The sequence below is a fragment of the Camellia sinensis genome, chromosome 9, assembly GCF_055761805.1.
Source record: "Camellia sinensis isolate YWXY chromosome 9, ASM5576180v1, whole genome shotgun sequence".
NCBI lineage: Eukaryota > Viridiplantae > Streptophyta > Magnoliopsida > Ericales > Theaceae > Camellia > Camellia sinensis.
The window spans coordinates 130824046-130837318 of record NC_138969.1 but is presented as its reverse complement, the minus strand read 5'-3'; the positions used below and the strand labels follow the sequence as shown (position 1 = coordinate 130837318).

At 35.7% G+C, this 13273-nt stretch overlaps 1 pseudogene; it reads left to right on the top strand.

Annotated features, from left to right (window-relative positions):
* Window positions 1-679: 679 nt before the first annotated feature.
* Window positions 680-1189, top strand: LOC114319055 (abscisic acid receptor PYL12 pseudogene; annotated as a pseudogene).
* The last annotated feature ends 12084 nt before the right edge of the window (window positions 1190-13273 follow it).

The following is a 13273-nucleotide window of genomic DNA, read 5'->3' as shown; positions in this document are numbered from 1 at the left end:
GATCAAATTAAACCCACATTCGAAGAACAAGAATTCAAATCCATCTCCTCTTTCCCTTTGATTCAATCCAGTTGAATGTGGGTTTTAGTCAATCTACTGAACAAGTTTGTAAGCCATTACCCCTGTTTCTTTGATTCAAATCCTTTTCTCTTCCGTTGATTTCTAGTTGAAATCATAGCTATGCAGGAAAAAAAAAAAAAAAAAACAGAGCATAAACTCTGAATCGTCATCTTCTCTCCTACAGGAATGAAACTGTATCACAATGAAACACTACCACGAACTATATGCCGTCGTCTTCTCTCTTATAGGAACGAAATCCTACCACAACAAAAATAGAGGGAAACATGTATATTCTTTTGCATATAATATATATCAACATATAGACATAAGGGTAAAATAGTCCAATAAAAAATATAAATCAGGAAAAAAGGACCTTATGGCATAAAAGGATAAACACATGGGACTAATTAGGTTATAATTTTTCTTTGTGAACTTATTGGGATAGAACACCTCTAGATGGGATTTATCAATAAAAAACCCTTTATAAAACCGTTATACCACCACATGATATTGCGGGGTTTTTCCGAGAGATAGACCGACACATCTAACGCTCTACTATATAAATCAGGCCAATGTGAATATCATGATAACAACCATGGCTAAACACACACTAACAGAGATGATGAGCCTTTACCACCACCACAAAATCTCCCCAAACCAGTGTAGCTCGAGCCTGGTCCAAACCATAGACGCACCACTCCCTCTAGTTTGGTCCATGGTTCGATGCTTTGACAACCCCCAAACCTACAAGCGGTTCATAAAGAGTTGCACCATTCAAGCCAGTGATGGAGGCACCGGAAGGGTACGTGAAATCAGGGTTATGACAAGGTTACTTGCTCAATTGAGCATTGAGTGACTCGACAAGCTTGATGATGACAGGCATGCTATGATGGTCAGCATTATCAGCGGTGATCATAGGCTTCTGAATTATAAATCAACCACAACCCTCCACATGGATGATCGAGAGAATGGCGATGGGAAGACCGTTGTCATAGAATCGTACGTTGTTGATGTGTCGGAGGGCAATAGTAAGGAAGATACATTTTTGTTTGCTGCTACTATCATAAGGTGTAACCTTAAATCCTTGGCTAACATCAGTGAGAGGATGGCTTGCGAGTTGCAAGGCTAAAAAGTACTAATTGTGTGTTCAGGCCCTGCCCTGAGATTTCCAAAGCCCAAAGTTGATAATCAACTAATAAATATTATTAGATCATTTGGGGTTTCTTCATATTTTTTTTTCATTGAACGAAAAAAAGAAATTGAAGGTAAAGAACAAAAGATTTTTGTCAAAATCACAAAAAATACTTAGTATTACATTACAATAACTAATAAGTATCACTTAATCCTCGCTCTTCTTGCATTTTTAAAAACAAATAAATCAATCATACTTGGATAATCTAGTTTTTTGCAAAATCATTTTGAATGGGCCCTTTTAATTTTGAATGGACCCTTTTAATTTTTTGATGGATCAATTTATTTTAAGTTAGTTTGGACTTTCTTTAATTTTTTTTGAACTTAAAACATACTTAATATATTACACTAAACTATAATAGGAAGGGATCCCTTTTTTGAGTCTATTTTGAGGGGTCCTAAGCTATGACCTGGTGGGTCTATGCCCAAGGTTGGCCCGACATGTGTTGTCCAAATTTTTTTATTATTTATTTTGTTTTTTTGTTTGGAGTCACTGCATAAATGCACGTAAACAATTGCTACATGTTTTGCATACAATGTGAAAGTATGGAAAATTATGAGATCATTCCTTGAATGTATTATACAATGGAAAATGTTTAAGATTTACAAAAAAAATAAAAATAAAATAAAAAAAAATCTCACAATTGTGTCCATAATGATATGATATTGTGTATCAATTTTTAATTTATTATACATCTAATAATATAAAGTCGCACCCTCTTAACACGTCATTGTGAATGAATTTATGGGTTAAAAGTATGAGTTTGTAGCATTACTTATTATGTAATGTTATGGATAGTTTTGAAATTGTCAAGAAAATGAAGGGTTTTCTTGAGTTTTATGGATCTTCCTGAACTATGAAGATAAAGACAGGAATTTTATGCCATATTGTCTTTTCTTTTTGGTGCATTACTTATTTTTGTTTTGTTATTTATTTGTTTTAATGTTTAAAATAAAATTAAAAAAAAAATTGATTAAACACTATTCTATAATATAGTATCACGATTGCATTGAATTATCATTATTATTATTTTTTTTCCTGAATAGTTGCACTTATAGGATAATTAAGGCAATGGAAAGGATTTGGGACTTGAAACCCTCGCAAAAATGTGATAATATGCACTTGGTCAGCCATTCAATAACTGCCACGTCAGTTATTGTGACCCCTACATCAATTCTTATTTCTCTCATCCTACCGCGATTCCTCTCCTCCGGCAACTTATTCCGGCCACCACTTCTAACAATTTATCCCATTACCACCGCTACCAAAATGTCAAACCACAAAAATTTCATATCCAAAATGTAAAAGTCAATTAAATCTTTCCAAAATGAATTTTGCAATTTTATAAATATCTTTGAAGGTTGTAAAATTTTATTAACAAAAAATGATCAACTCAATCAAATAATTTTGTCATTTTGTAATTTGAGTTTTTGAGCCATCAAAATTAAAGTTATGGTTCCTCAATTTTGCATTTTGTGTCTGTCAATTTCAAAATTACTATTTGAAAAGATAGTGAAATTTCATTATCTATGAAGGAAAAATTCAATTGCTAGAGAGGAAAATTCCAGGGTAGAAAATACTAAACAAAGTAAATTACATACATTATTCTACATAGAAATTGTCTTTAAGTTAACTTTGCACAAATACAGTCCCAAATGTAACAAATCAGAGATGGCTAGATCACTAATAAAAGACAAGCAGATTAGAGATAAATTAGAGACGATGAAAAGATAATGATGATTAAGGCGTAAAATTTTTTAACTTGTTCTTTTCTCGATAAAAAATTTTAAGTTATGGACTTTGGATATTAATTTGACAGACTTTTGACCAAAATAAATTTTTTCCCCCCTCTGTTTCACACCAATACACCGCCCACCAAATGCCACCAGCGACACCATCAACATGGAATATCAGAGTAAGAGAATAATTATTTTGCAATCCTTTTCCCTTTCATATGTGTGGGGATATATTTTCTGAGTACCAACACATGGCCAAGGTGACGCTGACGTGTCAGCTGAGGTGCCACGTGTCCTGGTCGTGACGCCGAGATGATCTCGGATAGGCTGAGGTTATCTTCGAAGATATCGGAATCCGGGATAAGCGGATAAGAGACAAGAGTCCTAGAATGAGGAAGGACTTCAACCTGGATAAGGATAAAGCTCTTAGGGAGTGTATCTTTATCTATTGAAGAGTCTAGGATAAGCACTAAGCTAAAGTCTATTGAAGCAAGGCTTCTATTGGGACTAGGATTGAGTTAACTATAAAAGAAAGGCACCCCTATGGGTCTAAGGTACGCAATTTATATTTTGAACAGTGAGTTAAGCACTTGATTTATCTTTGAGAGATAGCTGGCTTGATCGTCGGAGTGCCCCCGGGTGGACGAACCACCAACGGAATCTCTTCTTTCTGTTGCAGGTCAATTAGGCGCCATCTATTCTGCCAGTACTCTCCAGCTGAATACTGAGTTAGCAGTGTGGTCAGAAATTCACTCACACAATATGTTAAAAGAAAATCCATATAAATGTTAGAATCACCCAAACTATTGACAGAAGCATCTCAATCAAAGTACCCATGATCAAGTTTTCTTTGATGAGAGAAGAATAAGCATATAAAACAGGATTTGACTTTTCATGTGGAGTGTCAAAAATAGCAGAGGTTGTTTGCAAAGTTGAAGGTGTTCTTTTTCCTTCAAAATTTCATTGTCAAATTTCATTATACCTAAGGAGATAGGGGATAGAGAAGGGGGAGAAAATTCAATAATGCTAAAAAAAATTGGCAATTTTTCAGCCATAGAATAGTTGTTTGTTGAACCAATGCATTATGGATAAGCTATAAAGAATATAAACTCATTTGTTTAATGTCTACGGCAGTTAAAATAAATTTAAAAAATGCATTGACTTTCAGGTACAAGTAGCACTATTGTAATGAAATTAGTGGCTAGCACAACAAAACATATAGTAGTACTGCGACAAGTACATTCTCAGACTATACACGCCTAACATCGGGGTGGTGGCCTCGTGGAGAAGGTAGCCCTTTTCACAGGGGTGTGTTAGGTTTGACCCTTAAGGGTTTGGAATGCTGGTTTTGTTCAACTGATTCTTTAGAGACCTTATACTATATTCTGATTGATATTTGGCATCTTTTGTGGCATGTGACTGAGCTCCATTGAGTGTCTCGGTATTATGTCCTTTCCTTTGGGTTGGATTAAATCTAGCCATCAACTGGTTACCCCAAGGCTAGGCCCTGTTGTGAAGTTCGATACTTGGCTTCTTATGTGGCACGTGGCTGAGCTCCATTGAATGCTTCGGTGGTAGGTCTCTTCCTTTGGGTTGGATTAAACCTGATTGTCAGCCGGTTATCTTGAGACTAAGATCCACGGATGTTATGATATTCGCACAGAACATTCTTTTTTCTGCGTTCAAAAAAAAAAAAAAAAAAAACAAAGGGAGAAAAAGACTACACACTTCTAAACTTTGTCTTGTCTTTTGTATTGAAACAGAGGAACATATGGTATAACTTTTTTAAAATTGCCCTCCAAGACAAGTTCACATTTCAGACTATTATAACTATCATTTATGTTTGCAAGTGTGCACAACTACTAATTATTTTAAAAAGTAAGTGGCAAATGGAAGATCTTTTATTAATTTACGAAATTAGAATATGAAGTTATCCTTTTAGTGGGCAACAAGTGCATAAAAATGATGTATCAAATAAATAAATAAATAAATAAGCACATTGAAGAAAAATTATTTGAGACATCTTTCCATAATAATTTGTATGAGTAGTGTAAGTCATAAAGCATAATAACGCAGCGGATAAAATATCAGAATCATACCTTGTTGACAAGAACCTCGTGGGTAAATTATGTGCTTCTAGAATTTGATCAACCAACCCAGCAGTGGAGTGATACTACAAAATGAGTATCACCCACACAAGTCACAGTGCAGAGGCTTGATCGTTGTTTTAATGGGAGAGAGTCAGAGAGAGAGTTTTGGAAAAAAGGTTATGGGTAAAAACCACATAACGTATATTTGATATATGTATCTGATCTATTAAATATATTATATATAAAATATATTAATCAGATATAACAACCAATATCTATCTATCCATCTATCCATATTTATTGATATGATAGATATAGATATCCTGAATGGTTATTCAAATAAGTTTTGAATTTAAATTCAAACTTACATGGATAAGGTTCAAAAGGTTCAGGTTCAAAAGGTTCAAAGGGTCATGCCACATGGGTGCCCAATTTCTAACATCTCCCACTCGCACATGAGTTGGCATGACACTGCCACATCTCTATCTCAATCTCCCCCCCCCCCCCCCAAAAAAAAAGAACAATCTCATACTAGCCAATGCACCGTGCGATTGCTGAGAACACCTGCATGTGGGAGCTCTATACTAGAAACTCAAAATGAGCCAGCATAGAGACATCAACCCAAAAAGAATAGAAATAGTGTCTCATATACCCTGGGCCCATCTAATTACACCGGTTCAAAAAACATCTCTAATCCCTCAAAAAGAGCATGTTTGACCCTCTCAATTCTTGCAATATATTCACACTCAATTCGCCTCTCATACAGAGCGATGTGAGTTGCCGGCAGTGAATATACAACAGTGGTGTAATACTAGATGATCTTCCCTTTGCCCTTATGCCATTTAGTTTAGGATTGACCGCTTTCCCAGTGATGTCCCTTAAGGCCGAATCATACATGACCGCAGGCAACATACCAAAGTAGCAGAACATCAACCCCATACCTTATGACATAGTCAAAAGTCACAAAAGGGTACATAAATAAAAGTCATATCAATAATGACATGTAAGACTCACACGGTGAGGAAACAGGGATCCATTCTCTCACCTTATTACTCGGTTGCCAAGCACATACAGTATGAATACATGCTGCGGTGGAGTAACTCTTGCATAAAGAGTGACGTCATACTTGATACACCGTACATATATTAGTCTAGTCGCTTTCTGGCGCCTAACCCGAATTCTCTATTTGCTCGCTTTCCAGGTGCCAAATGAGATCTCGCATCTGGCTAATCATGACAGGCACAACATGGAAAGTGGGTACTAACATCCATGTTTGGTCCTTAACACAACCTCATCTTGGTTGTAACCAAGGCGACATGCATAGTGGATTATTTAAGCCTCTCTTGGCTCCAAATAAAAATAAACCACTAGTCTCATCCTTGCTCGCTCCCAAGCGCCAAGGGCGATTGCTCCTGTGAGTGAGCCAATCTTACCTACTGACATCATCATCTGCTAATCATTATGACACAAACCATAATAGTGTCAACATTCCATCATCTCAAAATAAGTGATCGATTTAAAAAAAATTGACCACAGCTTGCGCAATTATAGATTCCAAACATAAGCCTTATTAGCACCTCTTGCAATAAGTATATACAACGGAATCCACCATGTGCGCCTCACATGAAGTGATTCAAGATCACTACTCTTGCGTAATAACCTCTCTAAAGATATTTTGGTGACCAATTTGCGTTCATTCTTAATGCGCCCAACTAGCGCAGATGCGCCCAACTAGCGCATTGAATCTTACAAGAAGCAAATTAATATGCTACTAATAAAGCATTTTATCCACAGTCTAGAGCAAGGTCAATGTCTAAACAACTCAGTTGACCATTTACCAAAGATAACACTTATCATGCCGAATACGCCCATATAGCGTACTTTAGGCTCCCACAACAAAGAAAAAATCAAGGAATATAGGTCATCTGTTTCTCCCAAAGACAATCCAAGGATTCACTCAATAGCTAAGGCTCTGGCTTTTACCGATAGATAAGTCAATGGGTTTGTAATTTTGCATCTAGAATCATTCTATGATATTCCTTATGTAAGTCATCGAAGACAAACTGAGAATTTTCCCAAAACAATCCCTAAGGATCGTACATCCGAGCATATAAATTACATCACCCATGTCCATCATATCTAAAATAGAGGACTGCCCACCCAGGTGGCGACAACCTTATAAATTCCTGGCTTATAATGACTAAGTACGGAAAAACTTCTTTTGGACCATTGATTATGCCTCAGTGGTCTTTATCGATCATCGTTGGCCTATCATGGCTTGACGAAATCTAAGAACCACCATTTGGATAACTGTTTTAGGCTGTAAAAGATTTATTGGAACTAGCAACCTTTTTGCACTCCTAACTTTTCACCATAAAAGCAGAAGGTAAATCCCTACGGATCTACTTATCCAATTCTCTAACGAGAAAATTGGGTCACAATGTCTACAAATCAATGTTTCAAACTTATGTCAATCATAGCCTAAGTCAAAATAACCTCACTCCCCAAGAGGAAGTCTTCTCATGGTCTACACTTTCCTCAATAGTGCGACTTTTCGGTATCTAGCGAGCCTTATTCCTCAACAATGACTATCCAAATTACGCATAACTTTAGAACCGTTTCGCGTCATAATGGAAAGTCAACCAAATTATAGAAATGGTTAATCCTCAAAGACTTTGTCTTAAACTGCGCAACATTAATCCACTTTCTAAAAACAGGGGACTAGAGCCTTTGGCATTATCCTAGGCTCTTTATCATCTTGCGGAGCAATCATGAATGTTTCCTTCTCTATCACCCAGTGATGACGTGGAAAATTTTCACATTCGCTACCACATAACTAAGAATGTAGAGTATTCTTGTCTAATGGAGTAATCCATTAGTAGGCACATCGCTCCCACTGTCCCTAGGATATTGGAAATTTCTTTCCATTCTCAACTAGGCTACATAAAGCGCTATGCTTAGAATTCTCTATCTTATAGAGTTCCAAAACTCTATTCACGTCACCTTTACTAAGAAAACTTTATGTGACTTAGTTACACTACCACAAAGCTGCTTACCTATATGCACATGACCCGGAGGGTTTGCATGACCTCATACAATAATGCGCCACATGACCCTATGTATTTACAAGACAGCATACAATAATGTGCTATAGAACCCTAGGTCTTAACTTCGCAATCTTATGAGAAGTAGAATAAAGATAAGCTACTTAATGGTTACAGATCGCCCATAGATGGCTCTCTGCTAACCCATTACTCAAAATGGAGTGTAAAATCTGATATGGAGGGCATTTAGTTAGGGATATAGGCAACAAACTAGTGCAATTCCCAGTTGGGAAACATTTTGTGCCATTATCCACCTAACATTAACAATACTTATTTCCTTATCTCTACTACACCATTGTGTTATTGAGTATTAGGAATAATCAATTTTCTAAGCATCCATTTCTCTTCACAGAGCTTTCTAAAAAATAACTCAAATAGATACTCCCCACCTTGGTCAAAACTAAAAGCACAAAAGCTCTTATCTAATTGATCTCGACCTCATATGTGGAATGTCAAAAATCATCTCAAAACTTTTGATTTATGGGAGATCAAATAGTCTTGACTCAGATGCGTATCGTAATCTATAAATGTGTCGAGATTGAGGCTTAGCTATCATACCCTCACACATATCTAGTCACAAATATCATAGTGGACTAAATGCGCTAATACAAATGACCTTCTACGGCTTTCCTACTTACTTGTGCGCAACCATTGCGAACAAAGTAACACATTCACATGAGAGTAGGATGCCATAAGCGAGTGGGCCTGAGAAGGCCTACTCAAACCATCGTGTCATCATCTCATTAATGTGATTAAGTATAATAAGCCACCGGTTCATGACCAATGTCATAAACTAATTCCAATCATCTTAATGTGTGAGTTCTCGAAGACAAGTTTAAAGGTTTAGGCCCAACTAGGTAATGACTCATGACTAACTCATGTTCATTGGATCATAAAAGGATGTCATGGAGATACCAAGTGCGCCTAAGTCGCAAATTTAACTAGTAAGTGCTAATCCCCTGCACTTTCAAGTCAATTTTATTCTCCATACACTTTAATGCATCTAGTTAAAAGATGATGATACTCCTCTTACCATATCTATTTCTCGCTTCATAGTAACTTGCAATTAATTCTACTATCCACAAGAATGAGAGAATAAGCTATCAACTATGACAGCTCTTAAAGTAACTTAAGCGCGAATTAGTCTAAAGAGTCTAATTCAACACAATGCTCTCACAAGCGATGCGTCAAATTCTTAGAGTCATAACAACCTTGTCGGCCTTGACCTTTTCATCACTATGTCGCAACGTTTGCGCTTAGTGCTAAACGTTATTCAAAAACGTTAGCCTAGCTAAGGAATCACATAAAGAAGCACCTCCTCATGTCTCACACATAATTGTGGGAACAGTAAGTGCCCAGACTTAGACAAGTTGGCAATGCTAATAGATTTTCCAGCCACTTGGCGTTAATCTTTTCACTTAGTGTTAATAGATTTTGCAGCTTCTAAGCGCTAATCTTTTCACTTAGTGTTAATAGATTTTGCAGCTTCTAAGCGCTAATCTTTTAACTTCACGTGATATTTCAACGCACACTATTATAGCGCATGAAATTTCGCTCCATCCACTCCCAATAATTGGATAGAGAGCAAAACACTGCTCATACTGGCTACTCGTCTTATACTTAATGACTAATTTATTTAAGCTCGCATTTCTTGGATGACGTGACTCTTGAATGTTACTTCATCCAATGATGTAACATTATTTACAAGTCAAATTACAGAGGCAATCTGCACAGCTCAATATCTATTGAGGGCTTACTAATTTTATAACTCCAAAACTCGCCGATCAAAACTACGTAGTGTGCCGCTAACCATAGCGCACACATCAAATTTTGTTGTGCCGAACAAGGCAACAAAACCAGCGCGACTTTGAGTTATGTTTTCTTACTTTGGCTCAATTAAAGTCTGACCTAAAGTTTCCAAGACTTTTGCTCATCTAAAGAATGGGATTAGATTGTTCACATTTGAACATCTCTACTAAGTATAGGTCAATCAAATTAACTTCCATAAGCTAAATCAATTTAGAGAGAAATTCGCATTGGGATTAATTTGATTAGCATAATATAATTTTGCCACAAAAATCTAAATTAAATAGTGACAATATTACACAAGTCGCAAGATCGAAAATCCGCTATGCTTGTAATCATCTCTTGCGCCACAGGTGACAATTATCCAAAATTCAATTTAATTTATGCGCAAAATATTGGTTTTCGAGAGTAAATCTACAAAGATTTCTCTCAACCGAACAACCTCCCACTAATTATGGCGTGTCTAAAAGTATGATAAAATATTCTAATTCCATACAATAGCATCATAATGTAGATTCACAATCAACTCATGCTATGTTACATTTAATAACGGAATTAAAATAAAAAATAATTAATCATGCTATTCTAATTATAACATATTAGAAATTCCAAGCAAAAAATAACAATATGCTGTATTTAATATTCAGATTATGCCATAACAGAAAGTATATCATTCTGAAATTTTCTGAAATTTTTCTGAATTTCTGGAATTTTTCTGGAATTTTAAATAACTAATAAACACACATAAAATTAGAAATAAATATTCAAGAATCTGGTAAAATGCAATAACCATACCAATAAGTAGTAAACTACAACAATAGTCTACAATAAAAAATTCAGCCTCAGAAACTTAATCATGCAACACTAGATATATTTTAAAGCAGAAATAATGAATTATTATTTCAGGAAAAATATTTTTTATTTTCATAAAATTTTCAAAATTTTATAGAAGATAGAAAATGTAATTCTAAATCTAACAGTACCAACCATGCTTAAAACAAAGCTATAACGAATTACTTATGACCATTCAACGTAATTCAGAATTAAAAAAGAACAAACAGAGCCTTAGAACCAAGCCAGTTGGGAAAAACGGCTTGGCTCGGCTCGTGTCGCTCAACTCAGCGCAGCTCGGCGCGAGGCAGCTCAACGGCGGCGCGGCGCATGGCGCACGAGTGGCTGCGCACGTGGTGCGGTGCGGCTAACGCGCGCGTGTGAAGGGCGCGGACAGCGCGCCCGTGGCAAGAGCACCTAGCGCGTGGGGGCGCGTGAGCGCTCGTGGTGGCGCGTCGAAGTGCGTGGAACTGCTGGGCGGCGTCATATAGTGCGTGAGGCACACGCGCCGCCTTCCACGGTGTTTTCTGGTCTAATTTTGGTACTGCCGGACTCCATTTTCACAATAAATACATTTATAGTCTCAAAAATGATATTTCATGGACATAAAAATGAGATGTATCACATTCTCAAACTAATTTTCATACATATAATGTGTATGTATATTTGTATAAAATTATACACATATTTTATCGCATACAAATAAGCACGAAAATACCCATATTGGCTCTGATACCAATGTAATCATAAAGCATAATAACGGAGCGGATAAAATATCAGAATCATACCTTGTTGACAAGAATCTCGTGGGTAAATTACGTGCTTCTAGAATCTGATCAATCAACCCAGCAGTGGAGTGATACTACAAAATGAGTATCACCCACACAAGTCACAGTGCAGAGGCTTGATCGTTGTTTTAATGGGAGAGAGTCAGAGAGAGAGTTTTGGAAAAAAGGTTATGGGTAAAAACCACATAACGTATATCAGATATATGTATATGATCTATTAAATATATTATACATAAAATATATTAATTAGATATAACAACCAATATCTATCTATCTACCTATCCATATCTATTGATATGATAGATATAGATATCCTGAATGGTTATTCAAATAAGTTTTGAATTCAAATTCAAACTTATATAGATAAGGTTCAAAAGGTTCATGTTCAAAAGGTTCAGAAGATTCAGGTTCAAAAGGTTCAAAGGGTCATGCCAAATGGACGCCCAATTTCTAACAAGTAGAATTAAGATTGTGTTTAAACTTTAAATTTGTAAAAGAATAAAATAAAATGAGTTGACTTCTATTTCATTTCTGTTTTCTTTTCAGTTATCTCCAAGAATCTATCCAATTAGATAAAACTCAAATACACCCTTAACTATGCATTTTTGAAGCATTGTCATCAAATGCTCTGTGGTCTCTCACATAGATATAACATGATCAAACTTAATTGTGCTCGTCTTCTGTTGAAGTTTGAAACTAGACCATCTAGTTAAGTTAGTGGATTGACTTTTAGGTCTCACTTTGATAATCTGAATCATTCATGTTTTAGAATTTGTCGAGCACATCATCCATGTAAAAAATCAAGTCGATTGAATAAAAGCAAAAACACATGTTCGGATCAATTATGTATAAATTGTTTATTTTTTTACCATCTATTTTTTTTTTTTTTTTATATAAAACATATCCAAACACGTGTTTGTTGTTATTCGATTGACTTATTTTTTGCATTGATGACATGCTCGACGAATCCTAAAATGTGAATGATTTAAATCATCGAAGTAGGGCTCAAAGTGAGCCCACTAGCCAGACTGGATGGTCTAGTCTTAATTTCCAACTGGATACAAGTTGGATCCAACTTGGTTAATTTTTGTATGTTTCATTAACAAAATAGAAAATCCCTAGTCATTGATTCTTATTAAGGGTGGGCTTTCATTGGCAAGACCGGGCCAAGCTTAGGCTATAAAATACAAAAACTCATGTTGTCAAGGCTGTCATAACCTGAATTCAAGCTTAAAAATCTCATCTCAAGCTCAATTTAAAGTCTGCCAATAAATTTATATATTAAATAAAAATAAATATTATAAAACTAAAGATTATTAATTTTATAATCAAAGCTTACATAAAAAATTAATATTTAACTATGACATTCCAACCCAACAATTGTTATCTAACAATACAGATAGTCCAAGATAGCAATTCCATATTTGTTGACTGGTAGCTCTTCGTAGCTCACTTTACCTACTCACAAATCAAACGGTCTGAATAGTAGATAACCAACAACCAAAGACAATTTGGAACAACAAAGTTTAGTATAATAGTAACAAACATAAAATATCCAATCCTTTTCATGAATTACCTTGAAAATTTTCTACATAATCACAAAAATACCCTGACAAAACTACATGACCTCCACTTCACTGTCTTCATGGGAACAGCCTATTGATCA